Source organism: Pinus tabuliformis, chromosome 9, assembly GCF_031772625.1.
Source record: "Pinus tabuliformis cultivar Carrire ecotype Pingquan chromosome 9, CPIR1, whole genome shotgun sequence".
NCBI lineage: Eukaryota > Viridiplantae > Streptophyta > Pinopsida > Pinales > Pinaceae > Pinus > Pinus tabuliformis.
Window position 1 is genome coordinate 1,238,286,982 of NC_142307.1, and position 25,047 is coordinate 1,238,312,028.

General features: G+C 35.6%; 1 pseudogene; it reads right to left on the reverse strand.

The window, feature by feature from the left end:
* Positions 1 to 276: 276 nt before the first annotated feature.
* On the reverse strand, positions 277 to 23,326 carry LOC149153037 (damage-control phosphatase At2g17340-like; annotated as a pseudogene).
* Between the last annotated feature and the right edge of the window lie 1,721 nt (positions 23,327 to 25,047).

Sequence of the window (25,047 nt, forward strand, 5' to 3'; positions counted from 1 at the left end):
TATTTTTTTAAATTGTGTTTTATAAATTTTATATTATATATAGTTATTATATTTCAATTGTGTTTTACAATTTTTATATTATTTATAATTGTTATATTATTTAAATATTAAAATGAAGAGGAAAATGAATGGAAGGTATCACACTTACGGGAATGTAAATATATATCTTTAAAAGAAATTTAAGATATATGTTACTGAATTTTTTCAAATTGAAAATGTTTCATCGCAATGTTTATCATATTGAATCAAACTTGAATCTGAATTCGAACTTGGTAACTATGATTTGAACTGTGCTTAGAAATTGGTCTCAATCCTATGACCCATACCCTTCAAAACAACCTAATTAACATCATTTGATAAATAGGCAAGCTCAAGCGATACATAAATCAGTTCCATAATTTATAATAAGAAGGTTCTTCGCGTCTACCCCATAATATATTCCCTCCCATTTTTCATCTCTTTCAGTTTTGAGATAATTTCCACCAATTCAGACTAAGTAACATCATTAATGGATGGTAAATCATTGGCAGCTAAAACCACTTGTGTACCTCGTCGAAGCAGCTCTTTTGCAAAAAGTAATATCCCTACTACAAGATCTGCACCAAAATTATCCACAAACATGACAGCCTTCTTCCAAGACTCCCTCATCTATCTTGACTTGAATGTTTCCAAGTCATCAATGACCCATGGTTGAGGTAGTAATTTTTCCAGCTTGACTTTAATGTTTCCAAGTCATCAATGACCCATGGTTGTGGTAGTAAGTTTTCACAACTGACCAAGAAGGACATGCCAACCCTTTCGAACACTTTAGCAAGCTTTGTAGCACCCAAATAAAAAATATTGCATGCAAATTTTCCCCTTATCAAGTTTTCTAAATGTTTCCCTCCCTCTTCAGTACTATCAAAGAGTGTTACACCTTGAACTTGTACAAATATCATCAAATATTTTGCATTCTCTTCTTCCTTGACTTTTTTAAATATGTCTCTGAAACCCAGCACTACCCTCGTAGTTTGCTCAAAAATACAAAATCAGGTGGTCTTCTGTGGATTTCAGGATCTTCTTGTAATTCATCGAATATTTTTCCATACCTCTCTAAAAACTTAGGTGCTCTAGCCTGGGAATCTGAAACAGAAACATCTAGCTTTGCATGTTTCCTGAAGGAGGCGATGGACTTCATGAAGACGTCAATGAAGGCGATCTCAACTGGAGTGGATATTTGAGTTGACCACAAACTTGGCTTCAAACGTGATGGAAAGATTATGGAATGGTTGATCCAACAGTTAAAGTTGGATGCAGATTCTCAGAAGTTTTCCTCATCCGATGACCTACTCATTCTTGGCCCAGCACACACGATGATGAATATAGCCCTGCCACCGACGACAAAAAAACATGTACCACTGAACGAAGGATGAACGCGATAGAAGAGTTCGAATACCCACAAAGTTCATAGCGCAGATTGTCTAATGAACTGAAAAGTTCCACCGTAAATCCGATGGCCAGACCATTGAATGTCTCTTCAGAACATATGGGTTATCCACAATAACTCCAAAATAGGCCATTCAATGACCGCAACACATATTTCGACTTCCACCATAATCGACACGAGCTTCAATGGCACTAACATTAGTCCTGGTAATGATAACTCGATTCCCCCTCACGATGATCTACATAATGTTGAAGGACATTAGGAACAAGGAAATTTTATAGAGCCCTCTCTCAATGCAAATAGAACTTCACTGCAATAACGGTTTGAACTTATTTCACTTCCCTGCAATTTCAATTTTCCACCTTCCGAAACCTGGGGCACTGTAACTGAGTTGTAATTCACTTCATACCCTTAGCAGCAAACTGTGACACACCCAACATCTATTAACTTGCAGTTATAATTTCCTAATGCCAAAGGAAGAATGTCACTGAATGATGGATTGATTAGGGAGGATAGCATAAAGCATATTTGAACCACCAAAGGAACTATGCAGGATCTGTATATTGATTGAATGGGAATTGTGAGTAAAGGAAATGGTGTCATTGCAAATGGCCTCTCCATTGAATAATCGATTAATCCAAGTAGTGATCGAGGAGTTTAAATGAAAGATTGCTAGCGTCTCCCTTTTTACCCAATCAAAATCCTGCTTTTCCAAAAGGATGTCATGCTTCAATATTTTTGTCCACACCACATAGCCTTCACATATAACAAAATAATCTTACTCTCCACACATCTCTACATCCTGATCTCACATCCACTCGGAGTATTTCACCTTATTGGTATGATACAAGTTTCAATTTTGTAATGAATATACAATAAAACCACAAGGAGATGATCTTTGACTACCATACCAAAAAGGAATGCATGATTGAGCCAACCAATGCTTGATTTTTTATCTGTTCCAAATATTGTAATCAGCTACTTGGAGCTTGCTATTATCTGTTGATGTGCTCTAATAATTAAGCAACCTTGCACTTATCTCTGGTTGTGAATTTGACAAGGGTTCGTAAGATCCATGTTATCGGGCTGCAACAAGATGTTGTGTATCACTTGTACATAATGCAATCAAAACAACAACTACATTTTCCTGGTTTCGAGGTGAGCCAACTATGATTAATTCTATCAATATTGGTATTGCATCAGCATTGTCAATAGCTATTTTCCCATCTTGATGAGTTAATAATTTCCAGTATAGAAAGTTCTTCATCAACCATCCCTGCACTAGGATCTACCAGCAAACGCATCAATGGGGACACAACACTAGCTCTCATAGCCCCTGCCTTGTTACCTTGATAGATTGATAAATTGAGGAGTGTTGTGGAAACATATTTCTAGCCTCTCTGGCTCCCCTCACAATGCAAGGCAACCAAAGAGCACCAGATGCACCAATGGTTATTTTGTTCTCATCAACAACTGAAAAAATAAATAGATTTGCAGCAATATTTTATCTTACTTCAATGCTACCAACATTGAAAACCTCATCAATAGGAGGAATTTCCCCGGCCATAACTATTACACCCTTGTTGTTTTCATAAATGGAAAGGTTAAGAAGAGTTGTCACAATATTCTCTTGTGTTCTAGCATCTGGTGTGGACAACATATTAACTAACAAAGGATTGGCCCCAACCTATGCAATACAAATCTTGTTATCTTCATTTATTTTGGCTAGAAGACGTAGCTCACGAGCTACAACTCTTTGATCTTCAGGAGTCCCACTCCACAACTTTTGCAGAAGAACATCAAGAGCTGCTTGGTCACCGGAGATATCAAGCATAGATCCACATGCCTTTCTAGATCTATCACATCCCAATCTCTTTAGCAGTTCAACTCCATTAGTTTTACACCATTGTGCAATCAGACTTTGCAATACATAGTTAGGTGTCAAAACTACATGCGGAAACATCTGTTGTGTTTTAGGACAAGTCCTATGGCCATAGTCTATCCATTTCTGTATGAAAGACAGTTCATATGTCTACCATTTAGGTACAATAACAACATCTTTCATTAGCTCCAAGGAATCAGACATCCAAATTCATCAAGAATAACAAGAGAGTTGGAGACCACCACTAGAAACAATCGCTTCATTCATCTCCTTGATCCTTCTTCACACAGTCTAGTTTCCCCAACTTCTAACTTCTTCAAATTTTGTTGGACCTAACCCACAGTTAGTATGAGGTTCCTGGGTTCTAATATCGCTGGGGTCTATTGTAACTATTGAGTGACTCGAACTATGGTTAGCCCACTTGTGTCTGCCAAACATCTATATATATATGCCCTCCATGACTGTTGTCCTGTATCTGGCATGGAGAGTATGACACCACCATAAACATGGAAGACAACAAAGTATATTTCTTCACCATGCCACACATACAAATATTTCAAAAAGGATGTACATGTGTTATATTTTCACTCAATTGAACAACGAAAATAGACTATTGGGATTGGTGGAAATGAATAGTGTTTGCCTAACTAAACCCAATAGATAAAACACTTTCGGTCCAATTAGTGACACTATGCATATTGCACCTAAATTCCCTTTCCTCAAATTGTATCATATTTAATTTCAATTTTCCCACGACACATCATGTATGACATCATCCTAAACTTGTATTTATTGCAACAAAGGAAATTTTCATGCAAATTTTTTGTCCCCCACCTATTCATCACACCATATATGTTTTCTTATTCAACATTTCACGTTACTCCAATTTTCTATATCACAACAAATAAAATTTCATATAAATGTAAATTCCATCTCCATGATGTGTCACATCTACACAAATTTTATACTTTGGTAACATATTACATGAATCCAATATTTATTCCTTAGTAGTGTGCCACACCAAATTATATTTTCATCCAAAATGTTGCATTTCACCAAAGTTTACATTCATGTGGTAAATTTCCTTTTACTATGTTACATCAAAGTATGTTTCCATGTGAAACATCACATTTCATTAATATTTCAATTCATGCGATAACCTCTTATCATGTCACACCAAACTTCATGTCCATGTAATACGTCATGTTGCAGCAAATTTTCTTTCTTCGTGGCAAATCCCTTTAAGATATGGAAATTTTTTTTTAAAAGTGTGATTTATCACTATAATATATGTTTCATTGTGATAGATCATTTTCCGAAGACATATCCTAGTAAATTATGTTTTCTTCTGTTACATAATTTTTGAAAGGTGTTTCACAAAGAAAGTTAAAATGAGCACGACAGAGCATTTTAAAATGAGCGTTATAAAGAATTTGTGATAAATGGGCCTTTATTACATATATTAATCCTTTCTTTAGAAGCTCATTTCCTCCTTCCTTTCCAACTAGTTTATGAAAACAAGATGAGAGACTTGATTAGACCATCATAGTGCACTCGATCATCATGCCATGTTTCCCACTTCTAGTCACAAATGTCTTAAGGGAAAGCAGTCTGGGACCCTTGGAATTTCGTGAGGAAGTTCTTGAAGGGAACATCTGACTTGGCACCCTTGACATTAGAAGGCAATAAAGGTCATGTTGACAAATTCAAAACACCATAAGGAATGGTAAAAATAAAAAGGATAGTTTAATTCAATCGTTGAAAGGTTGAGGTTGAGGAATGGGAAGTAAGGGTATACCTCTAAACAAACACTTAAAGATAAATGAAATAAACTCTCTATTCACCCTCACACTTAAGAATTTCCCCTTATCAAGATAAATCGTTAGAAAGTTTAAAACATTCTAAGATATAGCAGACAAATCAAATTAGAATTAGAATCAATAGTGGATGAATATAACAATAAGAAAAGGGAAGTCTGCTTGAAATTAAAAATGACTAATTTAAAAATGGAAAAAAAAAAGAAAAATCATGAGAGAATGCATCACGTGGCTAGTGCATGAATCAAAATATCCAACCAATATTTATTTGACAAAAGGTAAAGGGTAGTCTGGGAGAAGAATCTAATTCCAAGTTGTTGGCTCTAGTTGATTAAAAATTTAAGCACCAAAATAGGGATCCTAATTTGGGATAAATGGAGAAGTAAGAGAAGAAATAGGGAACATATGTGGGAGAGAGAAATTATAACTTTAAAAGAAAAATAAGAAAAAATAATTTCATGAGAGCCGTAATAAAATTTTGACACTTGAATATGTAAATACTCGAAAATAAAAAATAAACAAATTGCTTATTTCGCATGTAGTTCCCAATGTCACTACCAAAACCTTCTAAAAAAGAAAGAGCAGGCTATGAAAAGGATATTTTTGGCACCATATTGTTGGATGGATCTCCTAATTATATTTTTATTTTGAGTGACTACTAGTGTTTTGTTGTAAGTTTGTTGTGAGTAAAATTCCATTGAACTACAACCTCCCAAGTTGAGAGCTCACCTTCACTTATCCAGTGTACCCATCTCCCATACAACCCCATTGTAGATTAGCGGTCTTTGGGGAAGAAAAGTACTTAAAGAAAAGGTTGGAAAGTCAACTGGTGAGTCAATAAAGTTTGGTCAATCCATGGAACTTTTTTAGGTTCATGAGAACTACATCAAGGAATGTGAGGTATTGGAAGTCAACCTTTCATGGTTCCACCTTCAAGTGAATAGTACATATATGTAAATTTGAAATTTGAAACTTTTTAAATTTTCATGAAATGTGTATTACTATGTAATGTAATAGTGATGTGATTTCCATTAACTCTTTAATAGAAATTTTCTAAATTATAGATGATTTGGGAAATATCGTATTGAACAAATTGAATGGTGGGATTTATCCGTTAAAATTTAGACAAATTTAGTATGAAATAATTTGTCTTACCCATTGTGGAGAAATCATTTTAATATAAGTTACTTAATACCAAATGTGTATTTGTGAATATGTGAATTTCCCACATATGTATTAATGTATCAGCATGTTGTTATATAATGGTAAAGTTAATTATTTTAAAAGGAAATAATTTATATGCATTAGTACCATCGACTTAATTTATATTTACAATCTCCATTGATGAAGAAGGAAGGTGGAAGTATAACTTTAATTATATCCATAAACTAATTATTATAGGTTTACTCATGTGAACATGAAGACGGGTAATGGATGCAATTTAACAGTCTAGTGTAAGGAAATTATGGGAAATCCTTTTCATGCCGGAAGTTAGTGTGACTCTTGAGTGTGCTAAGAAAAATGATGAATGAAAACTTCAACTTGAACCATCATGTATAAACATTGTAATTATTATGATTCAAGTCAACGAAAAAGTCCTACACTTGGATATTTATCAAAATATGAATACGCTTGAACATATTCGATGATTAGGAACTTGCATATTTATCAAAATATGAATATGGTTGAACATATTGGATGATAACGCAGCGCCATGTATCAATCTAGTTTATCGTCCTGCATTTTACGCATTGGTTAGAACCCTTAGCTAGTTAATTGAATTATTTAATATTATTATGATCGGCTCCTATATATAGTTAAATGTTGATTACTTTTATGGATCACTCAGTTATAATTGAAAACCTGTTATTATCATTCCAGAGCAACACATTTGATAGTTCCTTGAATTTGGAACTGCACCTTGTATATATCCTTCACACAGTCATATCTAAAAATGAATCCTAAATCAACATAAGCTCACATTATCAAAAATTTCATAGCCTAAAACCTTATGAAATAAGGGTCCTCTTTTAAACATTCATGTAGGGTGTTCAAAAACTATTGTATCATTGCAGATATTTTGTATACCTTTTGCAGAGGATTATACCTTATCCTTTTCCAACGCCATGATTGTAATCAGCCAATGATATGAGTACATTATTATACTAGCGAATTGGACCTATCATGTTTAAGGCTTCCTATTGGGAACCTTGTTGACCGACCAGCAGAAAAAAAAACAAAGGCCAATCCCAGTTTTTTCACTACAGAGCCTTGGAACATTCTAACATAATAGGTGAACCTCCCTCAATTGTGAACCCTTTTAGTCGTTGGAAATGATCCATTGTTCTCCCTCGTGAATTTATCATCAATCGTGTTAAATATGTGAACTTTAAGTTTATTTACTCATCCATTTGGAGAGAAGTTTCCCATGGAGCCCTTGGAGTCAACCAACAAGAACTGCATCAAATAGTTAAATTACTAGAAAGGATTCTTCCCTCGTGGGGGTTAACCTGAATTCAGTTGCAAACTACTTTGCATTATAATACGAGGAGTAGTGTCAACCCATAAGCATGTTTGGAATTCCACCGCAGGCACATCCCTATGTTAGACTTAGTGATGACTCTCGTTAACACAACTAGAAATTACTCATAGGGAGATCGAAGTTGCTGCATTAAATTTATCATGTATTTCCTCCCAATATTTCTTACGACTTAACTGCTACAACAATGGAGGTAGTAGAGTAATGGTATACCTATAAACCTGAATTCCTCGACTAGTTATGAATGAATATCAGATCCTTAGTGGCATATCAAAGTCACAAGGATATTGGTCAACTAAAACTATAACAAATGAAACTGAATTCAAAATTTCTTTAGATCATTGTTAGCTAATATACATATATAATATGTATATCTCACATCATGGTAAGTATGGGTTAGTTGTTTTAAGAGAAAAATTCATGATCCTTTTATTTTGATTCGTCATTCATTGTTATTATATGACAGAATATGTTTATCATGTATCTTATACACCGGTACCTTATCGACCATATTTAAAGGACAATTCTGCATAGCATTATCTACTCAAGTTTTCAATCACCATGGATCGCATGATTACCCTTTTCGAATAATAAACATGTGTTAATAAATGGTAAATGTTGCATGTGTTAGTTATCATAGGGCGCGATATCTCTCTACTTTATTAGTAATCGCCACATTTAGTGTGTCGGATGGTAAACAGAGTTTATTTTAGTTTATGCCATGATAGTGTGGATTCCCAACACCTCCACCATTTCAATGGTGTAAGTATGTTACATATTTCCCACCGTGGTAATTTTTACACTAAGAAAGGTGCTTGCCATAATCTAGGTAGCCAACCTTATTACCATCTTAGCATAGCATGATATGCACTATAGGAAACAGTAGTAGGAAACAGTGGTACCTTAGAAAAATATGGAGGCAGATTCCCTTTCCAATCGTGGGGTTCCTCTGCAACCTGGGCTGATGTTTTTTTAAGTCTTGCACAATGAACCTGTCTGCGAGTTGGGCTCCTTTGTGACCTAGCTCGAGATGGTTTTTCTTCCTTTTATGGTTTCTTTTTGTCATGAACCTTATATGGTTTATTTGGCTTTCCTATTCGGCCCCTACTCGGTCAAGCTTCGTTCTTTTTTTGTTATTCGATGTATTGGAGCTTCATCTTTGATTTTTTTGGTCTTGGATAATTCTCTATAGACAGTCCATCATTCAAATGGATAATTCTTTATAGACAGTCCATCATTCAAATGTCTGGTGTTTTTTCTGTCTTGTAATTCCAAATATGTATTGGTCAGTGTTCCTTTCTATTTCACAGATGTATGTAAACTCCTCTTTAATTTTTAATGGAGAACGTTTTGCTTTTCCTGTTGAAAAGAAATTTTTCTCTCAAGGTCTAATGAATTAACATCATATTATACTCTATACATTTCCCAGAGCAAAATTGTATACTGGAATAATAAACCAGTGAGAAAAGGAATAGACTAACGTTTTTGAAGTGTATACTGAAATAATGAACCAGTGAAAAAAGGAATAGACTAACTATAAAAAAATGTTTTGAAGTTTTATTGGTGATGTTTCCATGCTCATATTAATTTAAGAAAATATAGCTAGCATGCATGTTGGATCCTTTTTCATGGGAATTTTTGGAACCGTTTTCACAAACTTGGTTAGGCTTGATTGTCCATGTTGTTTGGTTCCATTGGAACCTTTTTTTCTATCTAAAGTTTTTGAATTAAATTAAAAAAATTGTCGAGTTTTGATTGACATGGTTATTTTTCTGTAGTTTTTTACAAACGAGTATAGATCCATTTTAAATATAGATCTAAAATGAATCGAGAAGGATAAAATTTCTTCAAGTGAATTTTTTTTTATGAGCATATATTATTTAAATGTTTTGTATAGTTATTTATTTTATTTTTTTTAGATTTTCAGATTTTTTTATTTTGGCGGACATGAACAAAATTTCAACACATTATACTCAGTTGTAGAATGAGCCTCTCGGCACATTAAATTGAATATAAATTGAATATAAAGAGATTTTGAGTATATTTCATTTATATGTATTTTAATAAACATGTATTTTAACAAATTTGTATTTTAAAGTTAAAAATTCTAATTTAAATTTAAAATTATATATGTTTCTTTTTTTCTTGTATGTAAGGTAGTTCCCTTCTTTTCTATTCACATTAAACATAAAGGTCAGATACATAGTTATGGTGGCGTCAACCTGCCCCTAGGGGAAACCACGTCTGTTGGCCACCTCAGTTTACTGTAGGCATTCCAAAACCAAAATTTTATAATTCTGTCCACACTGGCTATATAAACATAATATCTGAAATTACTTAATAAGCTTCTATACAACATAAAACAGTATTTGTAAAGAAACAAAAAACCTCCAGTGTATCGTCCTCCGCATCAGGCAGTTTTGGTTCCAGTATCGTTGTTTGTTTCCATGGTGAAATTCGCATGATCTTCCTGGCTTGAGACCAAACTTGCTATCCTGGACAGGGTCTGAGATATCTCTACCAGCTTATTGTTTTGGTTGATCATAATGGTTTGGAAATTTTTCATTTCCTTCTGAACATTTGGGATTCCATTCGCAATTTCAGCCATTTCACTACAACAAAACCAGCGATTAGCGTCCATTTTTACTTCTTTTTTTTGCATCTAGAGCCCATTTTTGGTGCTATTTGCATCCATTTATCAAATATGGTGCAAAACTTGACACAAAATTTGCATCAAGTTTTGCACCAAATCTTACACCAAGTTTAGCACCAGGTATTGCAATAGGTTTTGCACCACGTTTGGCACCAAATTTTATGCCAAGTTTTGTGTCATCCTTTACACCAGGTTTTGTTCCAGGTTTTGCATCAAGTTTGGCACCTAATTTTGTTTGACATACTTTTGCATCCTCATTTGCATCCACTTTTTGCACCTACACTTGCATCAACTTTTGCATCGACTTTCGCATCCTTTTTTGCATCCTTTTTTAAATCATTTTTTGCATCCATTTTTTCATCCATTTGTGCATCCCTTTTGCGGCAAGTTTTACATCGTGTTTTGTGTCTAGTTTTGCATAAAATTTTGCATCTACTTTTGTTGCATCCACTTTGCCCTCTTGTTTGGCATCCATATTTACATCCTCTTTTGCATCTATTATTGTACCCACTATTGCATCTAATATTTTTGTGCCACAATTAGCACCTAGTTTGGCACCTCCTTTTGCACCCACTTTTGATTATAATTTTGCATCCACGTTTGCATCCTCATTTGCGTCTAGGTTTTCATCAACTACTACATCTATTTTTGCATCCCTTTTTGTATCCAATTTTGGACCGGGATTTGCATCGGGTTTTGTGTCTCGTTTTGCATCTACTTTTGCATCGACTTCTATTGCATCCACTTTTGCACACAATTTTGCACCCACTGTTGCACCCATTTTAAATTTCACTTTTTGCATCCCTTTTTACATCTTCATTTGCATCATACTTTGATTCTTTTTTTGCATCTATCATTACATCCACTTTTGTTATGCCACAATTTGCACCATGTTTTGCACTCACTGTTGTATCCACGTTTGCTTCCAATTTTGCATCCATGTTCACATCCTCTTTTGCATCAAATATTGCATCTATTTTTGCATCCACTTTTATGTCAGGTTTATGCATTGGGTTTTGCATCTCGTTTTGTATCTACTTTTGCATCTACTTACATTATATCCATTTTTTGCATCCAATTTTGTTTTGCCTGTTGCATCAATGTTTGCTTCCACTTTTACATCCATTTTTGCATCTTATTTTGCATATTTTTTGTCTATTGTTACATCCACTTTTGTTGCACCATATCTTGCGCCTACCATTGCAACCACATTTGCTTCCACGTTTGCATCCCCTATTGCATCCACTTTTGTTTCATCCATTTTTGCATATACTTTTGTTTCCGTTGTTGCATCCACATTTGTTTCACCACAATTTGTGCCAAGTTTTACACCTACCATTGGACCCATGTTTGCTTCCACTTTTGCCTTCATGTTTGCATCCAAGTTTGCATTGACAACTGCATCTACTTTTGCATCCACTTTTGTGTCAGGTTTTTCATGTTGTTGTGCATCTACTTATGTTGTATCCACTTTTCATCCAATTTTATTTCTATTGTTTCCCCCATTTCTATGTTCGCTTTTGCATCCCTTTTCCAACACTCATCATATTTTCTGCATTGATGATATTCCTTATGGCATTGACAATTATGTACAATTGATGACAATGTCAATAATATTGACAATGATGAAAATGAAGATGATGGCGATGACATGAATTGTGATTATGATGATAAAGACGATAGTGGTTACAATGACAATGATGATGATGGCAATGATTATGATGATGACGATGCTAATGACGTTGGCGAATCTTCCCAATTTTAGATGTTGTCATTGTCATAATCATAAGCATTATCTTTGGTGTCATGATCATCATTTTCATCTAGGTCATCATCAAAAACAATAATGGCATGAATGATGATGATGCATGATTGCAACAATGTCGATAGAAATTAAATTAATGATGATGATGGGGATGATAAAAATGACAATGACGATGATAATGGTGGTGATGATGATCATCATCGATCATCTGTCAAAAATAGAGTTGTTATTTCTCTTACGTATATCAATGTGTCCTAAACAACCCTTTTCTAGCACTGATCACATTTTTTGGGTTGATGATATTTCTTACAACATTTACAATTATGAACAATTGCAAACAATGTCCAGAATGATGATGATGATGGCATGAATGGTGATTATGATGATAATGTAATGATGGAAATAACAATGACAAGGATGATGGTGATGATGATGACAATGATTATGATAATGAGAATGACCTTACAATCTTATGGATTCGTGAACAATTACTAGTTTCAATACCATCTTCTGGATACGTATTACTATCATACTTTTTAAATTTTCTGTCTCTCTTGAGGTATCTTACTATAATGGTGTTGTCAACACTAGAAATATATCTTGTTGTAATGGTGGTTCTAATGTTAGCACTAGCAAAGTTTAGAAGGGAGGATGCTACTACAAGAGGAATTCCTTCTAAGTGACTATGGCATTCAAAATGAGGCTTTATGGGCTGCTTGTTAACACATTTTCTCATGCTCATATAAAATTAATGTGAAAAGTTGCTTTAATTGGTTCCCATGCATAATTGATATTGATAATGGGGTGGTATAAAATTGTAATGGGCATATCCGTTAGTTAGTTATGATGGGTCAACAACATTGAAACCATCCAAGTGACATTTCACCTTGGAACAATCGTCGCTCGTGCGAAAACACGAAGTTTATGTAAATGAAAGTTGTGATTGTAGTGGAATTAAAACCATCGAGAAATATCAAAGAAGATGCTGCCTACCAGTTTTGAAAGACAACCAAGGCATTGAACAACTATTTGCGTTAGGATGTAGTGAGGGAATCGAAGGAAATTTGGCAGCCCTAAGTTGCCATTACTATTGCCAATCACACATTCAATAGTAACCATAAAAGGTAGCCACATATAAACAGAACCTCGAGGTGTTGACAGTCAAAATCTATTGTAATAGCTTTGACGTATATATAGTTTTGTGTTTAGATGAGAATGAAGTGGGCTTCATCCAGGGTTCGGCTCAATCCTCGTCCATTCCATGCAGTGGTGTTTAATTCGCCAAGCAAGAGAATATTACGTGAGTGTTCAGAGTTAAATCAACAGAAATCAAGGACGTGTGATTGTCAAATTATTGCTCCTCCCTTATGATTGAGCGCTTGATGCGATGGTCATTATCCTTGGGTGATACTTTTATTCCCCATTTTCTATTGAAAAAGTAGCGTTTTTCTGTTCGATTATGATAGGATTGGATGAACGCCGGTTTGGGTGGATGTAGACCCATGTTTTTTTGTGGTGATCTTCAAATGTCTTGAGGATAAGAAAAAAATCCTTGACCAAGGTCCATGATTTTGGGGATGAGTTGGTCTTCTAGTGAAGCCATGGTTTCCCAACTTCAATCCTCTCACTATGTTGCCGATGACTACTCTAGTATGGGTAAGATTCCCAGTTTTCCCATTCACTTTACCCATCTAGATCTCTTAGAAAAAGTGGGCAATTTTATTGGAAGATTCGTCAAAGTAGACATGGAAAGACTTTTGAAAGGCATTTTCACCTATGTTTGCATATGTGTTTAGGTAGATCCCAATGAAGTTTTGCGAGATAAAATTGAGCTCAAGTGGATGGGAATTGTGTATTCCCAACCCCTGGACTATGAAAATACAACTTTTCGATATAGGAATTACCAACAAGATAGACACCTTCAAATTGTCTGTCCCTTTCCAATAGGGGCTTCCTCCTTACAGTCATCTAAGAACTCTAGCTGCAGTTGAAGGGATCTTAAGGAAAGAGAGGGATCCAAAATGTAACACCCCTCCCTTGTGTGTCAAACTTTGCAAACCTAAGCTGAGAAAAGTTAGGTATGATGTGTAATATAAAAAGTAAATACATTATTAATAAATTAATCACCTGGAAAAGCGAGACACCAAGAGATGAGATTCTTGCCAAATCACATTGGTGAATGGGAAAGGATAATCCTTTCATGGTAAAGCTTCTCGATTTAATTCTAGATAAGTTGGATGGATTGGAGATAAATATCCATTGAGAAAAACATAAAAGTTGTGCGGGAGAGAAAGGCAATCTTCTATGAGGAAAATCCTCATGGGAGAGAAAGGTGAGCTTTTATGAGATAAGCCTACGCAAATGGATAAAAAGATCCATAAAAGCGAGACACCGCTAATGGAAACCATATCCTTCCATATGCTAAGGTCAATGGTAAAGTGGGTCTAATCTCTTGCTATGGAACTTCATGCATGGACAAGGAATCAATATCTACCTACTATGCCAAGGGGAATATTAGAAGGGTACTAAATAGGACTAAAGACTATTGGCTATTGGAATGGCTAAGTTATACTAGATCTAGATCTTTATCTCGGTAGAGAAGAGAGTAAAGAAGTGAAACGTAGAGATGCGAGTATCATATGTCTAGACGAGTATAATATGTATAGAGCTCGAAGAGAATGAAATTCTCTGAGAGCTAGCCATGGCTCAAAGAGCCTCTTTTTAGTTGTTGAATTTAATGTCGATTGCTTTCTCCTTTCCCTTATTTCCTCTCTCTTATTCTTTTTTCTTTTCTCCTTTCTCTTATTCCCCTGTCCTTTTCCCCCTCTCCCTACCCATACCCCACCCTCGCCTGGACGGCCCTCAAGCGTGCCTTCCCCTATCCTCGCCCTATGATCGCTTACCGCTTATCTTTTTTCTTGAACTCGTACCTTTGATGGCTCCTCCGGAGAGCGTTCCGTTCTCCTGCGGTGCCGCCCCTTACCTCTTTCAGAGTAAGATAAACTTCTTTCTTCAAACAAGTAACAATTGTTCGAAAAAAAAGAACAACCAACAACACCCAAAGTACTCATACCGACTTTCTCTCCTACCGAACCGAAGCAAAGCGTAGGTAACCGACTTTCTTTCTCTCGATACGGCAACCGAAGCGAAGCGTAGGTAACCGACTTTCTTTCTCTCCTACTGAAGGTAACTACCAAAGGTAGGCATTCATCTACCGAAGGGAGGACGATAGGTAACTGACTTTCTTTCTCTCAATACGACAGCACAACTACCAAAGGTAGGCATTCTTTCCGACATCTTTCCAACTCTTGCTCTTACCTCTCTTTCCAAAGGAAGGAAGGGGGGTGTGGGGGGAAGGAAGGATCAGCGTCCTTCCCACCGCCAATGAAGGGAGGGGGTTGTAAGAAAAATATTATTAGTGCCAAATGAAAATTTATGTTAGGGATGCTTTCACATAGTTAGTTTTGTAATTATTATAAACATCACATACATAACAACCACAAATAAAAAAAGTATGTAATATATAAGAACAAAACTAATGAAGTTGTTAGTACTAAAATGAGGCATATACTATCACATGTAATCTTAGATATACTTAGTGTGAAACACCATGACATCAATGTCTGAGCAATTTGTAAATGTGCAACAAGGGCTCAATAGGGGGCTAATATTTATTTGATAGTCACGTTCTTGGCTTTGTTGCTTCATTTGAAGGAAGGAGGACACTATTGAATTATTTCAATTACATGGTTCACACCTTCCAAGTATTAGTTAACTTGCCTAAAAAGGTTCCTAACACAAGTGATCAATGCAAATATCACCCATAGGCTACTTTTGTTCACAAAACTTAACTCTCCCACTTTATTTTTGTAAAGACCCACTAATTCAAGTGTAGCCATGGTAGTTGATGCACAACCTAATGTGCACCAAAAAACATCCCATAACCAACCTCCTCGAACCAAGCTTACCCTTCCACTCCTAACACCAAAATGTGCAACACTTATCATAGGGTCCAAGGGGTATTGTCCTTGGTGGCCTCTCATCACTATTGATAACTAGGGTTGAAATGTCACACCCCATGCTTGTGAAACATCTACATCATTTGGCACATTGAATTCCATCCATGCGCACCAAGTTCTAATATGCATGCATGCTTATCCTATATCTGCTTATATTTAGGAATGCCAACCATGACATAACCATTACAATATCTTTCTTCTTATTATTCTTCTTCTTATTACTATAGAAAAAAAGGACCCTTTTGTTATTCACGAGGAAGAAAAAAAGCACAAACATTGACAAAAATATTGTAACTTCTGTCATTACAATGGGTTGCCAGAAGACAAGGCATCACGACCCAGAAGAAGAGAAAAAGAAGTTGTTGTAAAACCAGGGTTTTACAATTTTTTTTTCTTCTGCAAATTATAAGACTGACTAGAAATGACAATAGCATGCAACCAAAATTGTAGAAAGTGTATTATACAACCACGAAGAGGGCCCTACTATGAGAAAAACGAAGACAGTGACTAGAAATGACATTAGCCTGTAACAAAAAATTCCCGAAAGTGTATTATACAACCATGAAGAGGCCCCTGTCAAGAGAAAAAGAAAGACATTGTATTTGAGGCTAATTGAAAGCTGAATGTAGACTCACTTGAAATTTATAGTAAGCTAGTTGATAACTAATTGAAAATTTGACTTAAAGCTGATCCATATTAGTATATGGGCATCGAATGAGAACTTTGAACTGGGTTGCCAACTAATTCATCATAATATATGTAACCTGTCTCCAGACAAATAATTCTTTTTTAGATAGAATCTACAGTTGTATTTAGCTCCCTATGGATGTGATGGAAATTGATTTCCTAGAAGTGGTTCTTTAACTCCACAATTTTGCTTTTCCAGGAGGATAAACTTATAACTTCCAACTATGCTTTACTGTCATTTTTTTTTGGCTCCATTACAATATTTGTATGTCAACAACATGGCACACTACAACCAAGAAGATGAACAATTACATCATTAAGAGTTACAAAACCATCTTGCCATCGAATAACCAACATTAATTAAACAACCATTTAACAACATAATAGCAATTACACTATATATATATATATATATATATATATATATATATATATATATATATATATATATATATATATATATATATATATATATATATATATATATATAGATCACATTACACGTATAAATACCGCATTTCAATAGAAGTTAGATGAATTGCGCTAGTCCCAAAGTTTTTCTTTGACTTGAAATTAAACTCTTCTTCACTTTGTGATTTTTGTGTTATCCACTAGCATAGACCCATCTTAAATATAGATATAATATGAGCGGAGAGGGATCCAATTTCTTCATTGGCAATTATTTTTTATGAGCAAACATTATTTAAATGTTTTGTATTTTTTTTTTTTAATTTTTTTTTTTTAAATTTATTTTGGCCGACACTAGCAAAATTTCAACTTTGATGATGGACAAACATCGCTGTAACCATACTAGGCTGTAGAGTGAGCTTGGCATATTCATATTATTTTCATCCTTAACATTGAGGAATGTGTAAAGCTCAGTGGAAGATGCCCCTTGGAATGATGGACAAACATGGTTGTAACCATACTAGGCTGTAGAGTGAGCTTGGCATATTCATATTATTTTCATCCTCAACATCGAGGATTGTGTAAAGCTCAGTGGAAGATGCCCCTTAGAATAGTTTTGATGCCCCCAAAATGACTTCCATTCTCAACCCCTCCCCATGACATTTGAACTTAAGACCTCGTAACAACTAAACCCCATACAAACCAACTACCCTACAACTTATCATGGATCAACCACAACAATACTTATTACGCCGTAAGGCGTTCCCTTTGAAATAAACTCCCCTGTTGTATTACGGTTTTACTATGATCCGTTTGATTTGATGTTAGACGATTAAAATGTTCACCACCGTTAGATTAAGGTTCTCATTATAACTGTTACCTCTTCCGTAGGTTTTCTGAAACACTGTTCTACGATGGAGTGGCGAGGACTTGTGTGATTCAGCATCTTGCTTGAATCTACTGGCCACTGTGACTGGCCTTGAAATGAGTCTTGGATTATCTGCAAGCCTACTGGTGATCTTTGAATATGGTGGGCGGGAAAAAGGTATTTAGAATATGGCTAGTTTATAACTCGAGGGTGGGTCTCTCTGCAACCTATGAATGGACTCGGCTCTTGACAGATTGACCTAAATGGCAATTTGTTGGAAGAACGATCAATGGATTAATACACAGACACCCATGTTGGTGACAGAGAACAAAATCTCTTCAGGGAAGCACAGAGGTGCCTGTGGTTGGCTTTGTTTGGTAGCGGCATGTAAAATTGGACAACCTGTTGGTTTGAGAGTCCTCACTGGTTCAAAATTGGGTCTGAACCCATTGATTTTAGCATTGGATTCAGTTAGAAGCACTAAAGTACAAGGAAGCTACACAACTGCATTGAAACAAGACAAAATTTGGGGATTGGGGGCAAAGAAAGAATCTTATGTCCACCATCTGAGACAACAACACTTTTCCAGGCATTGACGTGGGACAGCGCAGGGATTTGAAGATAAATTTGGGCAGCATATCACCCGCAGCATATCACCCCTTTGTGGCAACAAGGATTTCAGGAGTCCAACTGTAGCAGCAGACAGATTTTAGGGCATTGAGGTAGGCTGCAACCTATTTCCAAAGGCCCTGTTCGATAGCGGCCTAATCCTGTGACAACAAAGAAGGTGTGCTAAATTCCTCTTGGTAGCGAGGTATGGTGGAGAGGGTTTGGAAGCAATGGAAGCCCAGATTGGTATCAACAACAACCTTGAGATAATCTCACGCAGTCTGGAGCAGTAGGAGGTACAAAGTACCAAGGATACAGGTAAGGTCAAATTAAGTAGCCCAGTAGGATTTGTGATAGAAATCACTGTGTTTTTGGATTGTAACGAAACATTGAGAGGACTGGTCCTAAGCTCTCTATGTATTGTGGAATTGGTTTCATGTGAATAAATTGTTGACTGCATGGTTACCTTATTGTACTTCAATAATGAATTTGGTTGCAATAAATTGAGGGAATTATTGTTGAATTCAAATCTATCATGAGCTCTTTCCTAACCTTAAGGGAAGTTTCAAAGCAAGAGCATTGAAATCCAACGTAAATCCGGAAATGCCAAAACAATATTTTTTATTTTTTAATGCTTGTGGATTTTTTCAAGAATAATTCCAAAAACATGTTTTCTGGACTCTTGCGAATTTTTTATCAATGCTGCTGAAATCCCCAATATGCAACTATATGTATTGTATATGCCAATTTTAGCAGGAAAAACCCAAAAAATAGTGGATATTTAAGTTGCACAACTGTGCTTAAAAATACCACATTTATGGGTCACAAGTTCAATTCCAGTCAAGTCCCTCTGGGTTACCAGCCTCTATTGTGGCTAGCAGATCAGCTGCCCTCCATCCAAATATTCCAAGGAATGGGGGAATCTCTCATAGTATTCTTTGGAAAAAAGAAAAATTGCAATACATTTGAAATTGATAGATCAAGCCAATCAGTGAGCTCATACACAACTGTGCATAGTCAAATCCAGACCAAAGAGATGAATAAGCAAAATTCAGCTGACTTCAATGCTAGATATATGGCACAGAGGCATCATAATTAATTTCCAATGAAGATTGGGGTGTCACCAATAAATTTGATCTACTATGTCAGCCCTGAGCATTAGCTCAACTGGTTGAATCATCTTGCAACCGATAAGACATGTTGTTGACAGGGAATTTATAAGCTACAGGTTCAAATCCAGCCAATCCCCTCGGGTTTGTCAGCCACTACTGTGGCAGTTGAGCCATCCTCATACGGATATTCAAAGTTGACGGGGAAGGATCCCTCAAAGGTTTCCTTGGAAAGAAATTTGACTTACTATCTCTGAAACTAGAGATTTTACTTTATTTATTTAGTCCACAAAGAAATATCAACATCAAACTACATAGTACGACTCGGGATGAGCTAGTGGTTATAATAACCCTTCTTTTTGGCATTTCGAGGCTCCTTTATATTTTATATTGTTGAATGGGTATGCGATTTTACTTGGAGGAATTGCTGCAGTGTTCTGTTCTTCTGAGCATAATGCAACCACCGCCTCCTCCTTTTTATATGGTATGATGTTGAATGGATATAAACTTTTCTTAGAGGAATTGGTGCTATGTTCCTCTGCAACTAGTTAGTTATCAAACAATTTATAAATATATTGTCATCTTAGGGTTTTTCATTATGTCTTGCTATATCCATATGTAGCAACCTGAAACCTTCTGCTTAGCATCTGCCCGAGGAATGTGAGCCTCACGTCCCTAACATGTGTAGTCATATGAATAACTAGTTGGCTTTCCATATTTCTGGTCTGAACGTGCTCCCAAATGTTTATTTATGTAGTCATAGGAATAACTTGTTGGGTTTATCCATGCTTCCGGTCTCAAGATGTTCCCAAAAGCTTATTTGCTGCCATTCACCAGTGAAATCTTAGCAATAATTCTTTTTTTCTTTTAGATTGATATCAACATTTCCAAAATAAAGTGCAAGTAATTTCAAAACATGTATAATGTAGCATTTATGATTCTGAATAATGAAAGATACTCAAATGAACACAGAGACCCTATCAAGAGATGATAAAGAACATAGTATACTTGCTCTCACACTATACTTCGGATTAAAACAACAAAGATTAATTTTGAAAGATAAACATACACAGAAACTATTAATCTTATAAACTGAAAATAAGAGAAGTAAATTTGTGTGGTTTCTGGTTTCTGATAGATTTAGTGGATGTCGAGGCCACTCACTCTGTAGCCTTTAGCTTATTGAACCACATAGCCTTTAGCTTATTATATTATTATAAGATATTTATTATTTATATTTACAACCAAAAGAAGTTGTAAGTCATTTCACTTGTTAAATAACTGGAAAATCTTGTTTCGTGACAAGATACCTATAAAGGTTTTTTTTAAGGTTTAGATTTAGTATTTTCTAAAGTACTATTTTGGTATCGATCAATGGGTGTTTTGAATTGATTTTTCGGGTATGCATTATTCTTATCTCATGTGAGAGGTTCCTCTGGATATTTTGCTCATGTGCATAATCTATTTTTGAAACTACTGTTATCTGAAATACCTGTTACTTCATTGTCTCATGTGAGAGATACATGTGTAGTCATATGAATAACTAGTTGGCTTTCCATATTTCTGGTCTGAACGTGCTCCCAAATGTTTATTTATGTAGTCATAGGAATAACTTGTTGGGTTTATCCATGCTTCCGGTCTCAAGATGTTCCCAAAAGCTTATTTGTTGCCATTCACCAGTGAAATCTTAGCAATAATTCTTTTTTTCTTTTAGATTGATATCAACATTTCCAAAATAAAGTGCAAGTAATTTCAAAACATGTATAACGTAGCATTTATGATTCTGAATAATGAAAGATACTCAAATGAACACAGAGACCTTATCAAGAGATGATAAAGAACATAGTATACTTGCTCTCACACTATACTTCGGATTAAAACAACAAAGATTAATTTTGAAAGATAAACATACACAGAAACTATTAATCTTATAAACTGAAAATAAGAGAAGTAAACTTGTGTGGTTTCTGGTTTCTGATAGATTTAGTGGATGTCGAGGCCACTCACTCTGTAGCCTTTAGCTTATTGAACCACATAGCCTTTAGCTTATTATATTATTATAAGATATTTATTATTTATATTTACAACCAAAAGAAGTTGTAAGTCATTTCACTTGTTAAATAACTGGAAAATCTTGTTTCGTGACAAGATACCTATAAAGGTTTTTTTTTTGTTTTTTTTTTTTAAGGTTTTAGATTTAGTATTTTCTGAAGTACTATTTTGGTATCGATCAATGGGTGTTTTGAATTGATTTTTCGGGTATGCATTATTCTTATCTCATGTGAGAGGTTCCTCTGGATATTTTGCTCATGTGCATAATCGATTTTTGAAACTACTGTTATCTGAAATACCTGTTACTTCATTGTCTCATGTGAGAGATACCTCTGAATATCTTGCTCATGGACAGAATGGGTGTTTGAAACTGTTGCTATGTGCAATACCTGTTAATTTTTGTCTCATGAACTCTGGTTCATTACTGTGCATAGATCAGTGGTTGAATATTACATTTACTATTTGCTTAACGACTGTGTATGTTTCATTTTTTGCGTCATTTGGACACATTTTATGATAAGGAAATAGTTTTCTTAGTCTTACAAGGAAATCTTGAATGTCTAGTAGCAATGGAATGTGCGAATAGGTTTCTAGTAACATTGAAAAATGAGGCATGTTTAGGTATAGTTTGCCTGTCTGTTTTTTTTTTCTTTTTTCAATTTCAAGAAATTTTTTTCAAGAATTATTTATGATGGAATGTGTAATTTTATGTTTCTTTTTTAATTTGGTGCCCTCTTTGCTGTAGATATGTATATACGTTCTGAGAAAGTATCATCCAATTGTCCAACCAAGCTAGCTAGATCATCTGACATGGTGTCAACAAAAACCCTGACAATTCTCCACTCTTGAGATGTTGCTCGCAAGCTGAACCATGTCAGGAATTTTTGATGGAAATCTTTCTGAATATGACAGTCCCGTTCCAACCAACGAATGAACTTAACACAATACTCGTAATTATTCTCCAAAGAACCAGTTAAATCTGGTGAGGACAGCTGAACACCATTAGGCACATTCCTATCACAATCATGTACACCATGTCTGCTTAAAACTCTCTTCCTTGACCCGCCAATTTGTGGTTCACCAACTGGGACTTCCTTGATTGGTTCACAGCTCAGTTTTCAGAGTTAACATTAGGCTTTGCATGAGAGTTTCTCAAAGTTCCAACCCCTGTATCATCCCCTTTTCACATGCTGATAGGAACTACAGGATGTGAACAATCAAAAGGTACAACTTCCACCTCATTTCGAGTGGGCGTGCCGAATTCATTATTATTGGTTGCTTCCTCTAACAATGTAGCTTTAGAATGATTTTCATGATAAATTTTAGGCAGACCCATTGTCTGATTATTATCACTTGAATTTGTTGAATCCCTTTGTGATTCTACTTGAGCAAGTGAACCATTTCCCTTGCCCATTTCAGCCATTTTCCGTTCCTCATCCAGAACAGAAACAGAATCTCCATGCGCATCTTCAGGTTCTGCAGCTTGATTCATGTTAAATCTTGTCTTCGCTTCCTTAGATACCTTCAATTTAGGGGTCAAACTTGAATTTACACCCCAATCACTGGAGTTGACTGGCTTAGCAGACTCACAACCCTGAGTTTTTTCGCAATAAGGATTGTGGTAAGAGGGTTGATCATTGTTGGGACATTCAGATGTGCCATTAGAACCCTATTCTTGGGCCCAAGCATTATGCATAATATTTCCAAAATAGAAACACACAGCATAAATGTTTTGGCATTTAGGTTGGTAAATTTATTTTTGAAGATGAGGAGCAACATTTTTCCAAAATCATCTAGAACCCCTCCTTGTGCAAATCAGTTGGGAACGGGTAAACGGTTGATATTATAATATGAACAATTGCCTTAACATTCATCAAATTTTGTTCATCTCTTGCTTTTATGAGGTCCTTTCTCCAAAGTTTGGATATCAGAACATACATACAATTAGCCTTGTCTCCATATTTTCCAAACCAGAAATTAATCATGAAGATTTCCACACTTGGGTCTCTCACAATCAATTCCCCACTCTCATCTCCCAAAGGCAAATCCCCTTTGATTACGGGGGAATTGATATTCCCAACAAGTACAACAAGCAGCCCATTTTCAAGTAATCAATTGAGTCTTGGCAATGTGGTATTAAGGGCTTCTCACAGCTTCAATGGCAGAACCATCAGTGCCAGTTTTGCAACAAAAGAAAAGAGGGATATTACTTTCAGGAGGAAAAATGATCACTATGCTCTTTTGGGTGTCTCTTGTCATGCCTCCTGCAATGATATCAGGGTTGCATACAAAAGACTGGCACTGAAATACCACCCTGATGTCATGCCTCTACACCAGCTTGAGACAGCCACTGACCTTTATTCTGAGATAAATCAGGTTTATGATACTGTGTCTGATCCACAAAAGAGAAAAGCATATGATGATCTGCACCTCATACCCAAGTTTGACACTGTCAGGGTTGCAGCATCCCCATCCTCATTTGAGCATTGGAGAGGAAGGAATTGGGAAACAGATCAATGTTGGTGTTGAGGGGGAATTGTGACCATGTTCTTATTTCTAACTCCAGTGCGTGGATTTTGGTTATGTATTAGAGATGAATAAGACCTTTCAAGATCATACCTTCTAGAGAAGGCAAAGGACCAAGATATGTGGTGAAAATTTTCAAGCTGCTTGAATGTACTCTGGTACTCTGCTTCCTATTTATGTATGGTGTGATGCTTGGACCCATGCCCTCTTGTTTAATATATGTTATTATGTATATATTTCTTTATGATGGGATGACCTTGTAATTAGTTTTGGTGGGATATTTGTTTGGAGGATTCTTACTGCTATCACAATAGTCAAGATGGTCACTTCTAACTTTCTTGTAGTCGAAGCACATGGACATCATTGGATAATGGAGATCATCACAATGCAGCTTCCTACAAGAATGCTTGGGACATTGAAGAAGCCATCAGATTTTTTGTGCCTCTTGCCATCTGTCCCCTCCCTCAACAATGGCTTACAACATCTATGGTATTTTATACAAACTTTTGTGCAAGATCAAGAGATCCATGCCTAACAGTCAACTTGACTTATCGTGACTTTAGTCGTTATATAAAAAAAAACATAGATAGATACATTGATTTTGATTAGAATTGTAACTTGTTTCCAATATTTATTTTTATACAATATCTATCATATGTTTATTGTAGATATTATCTAGCACCTTTC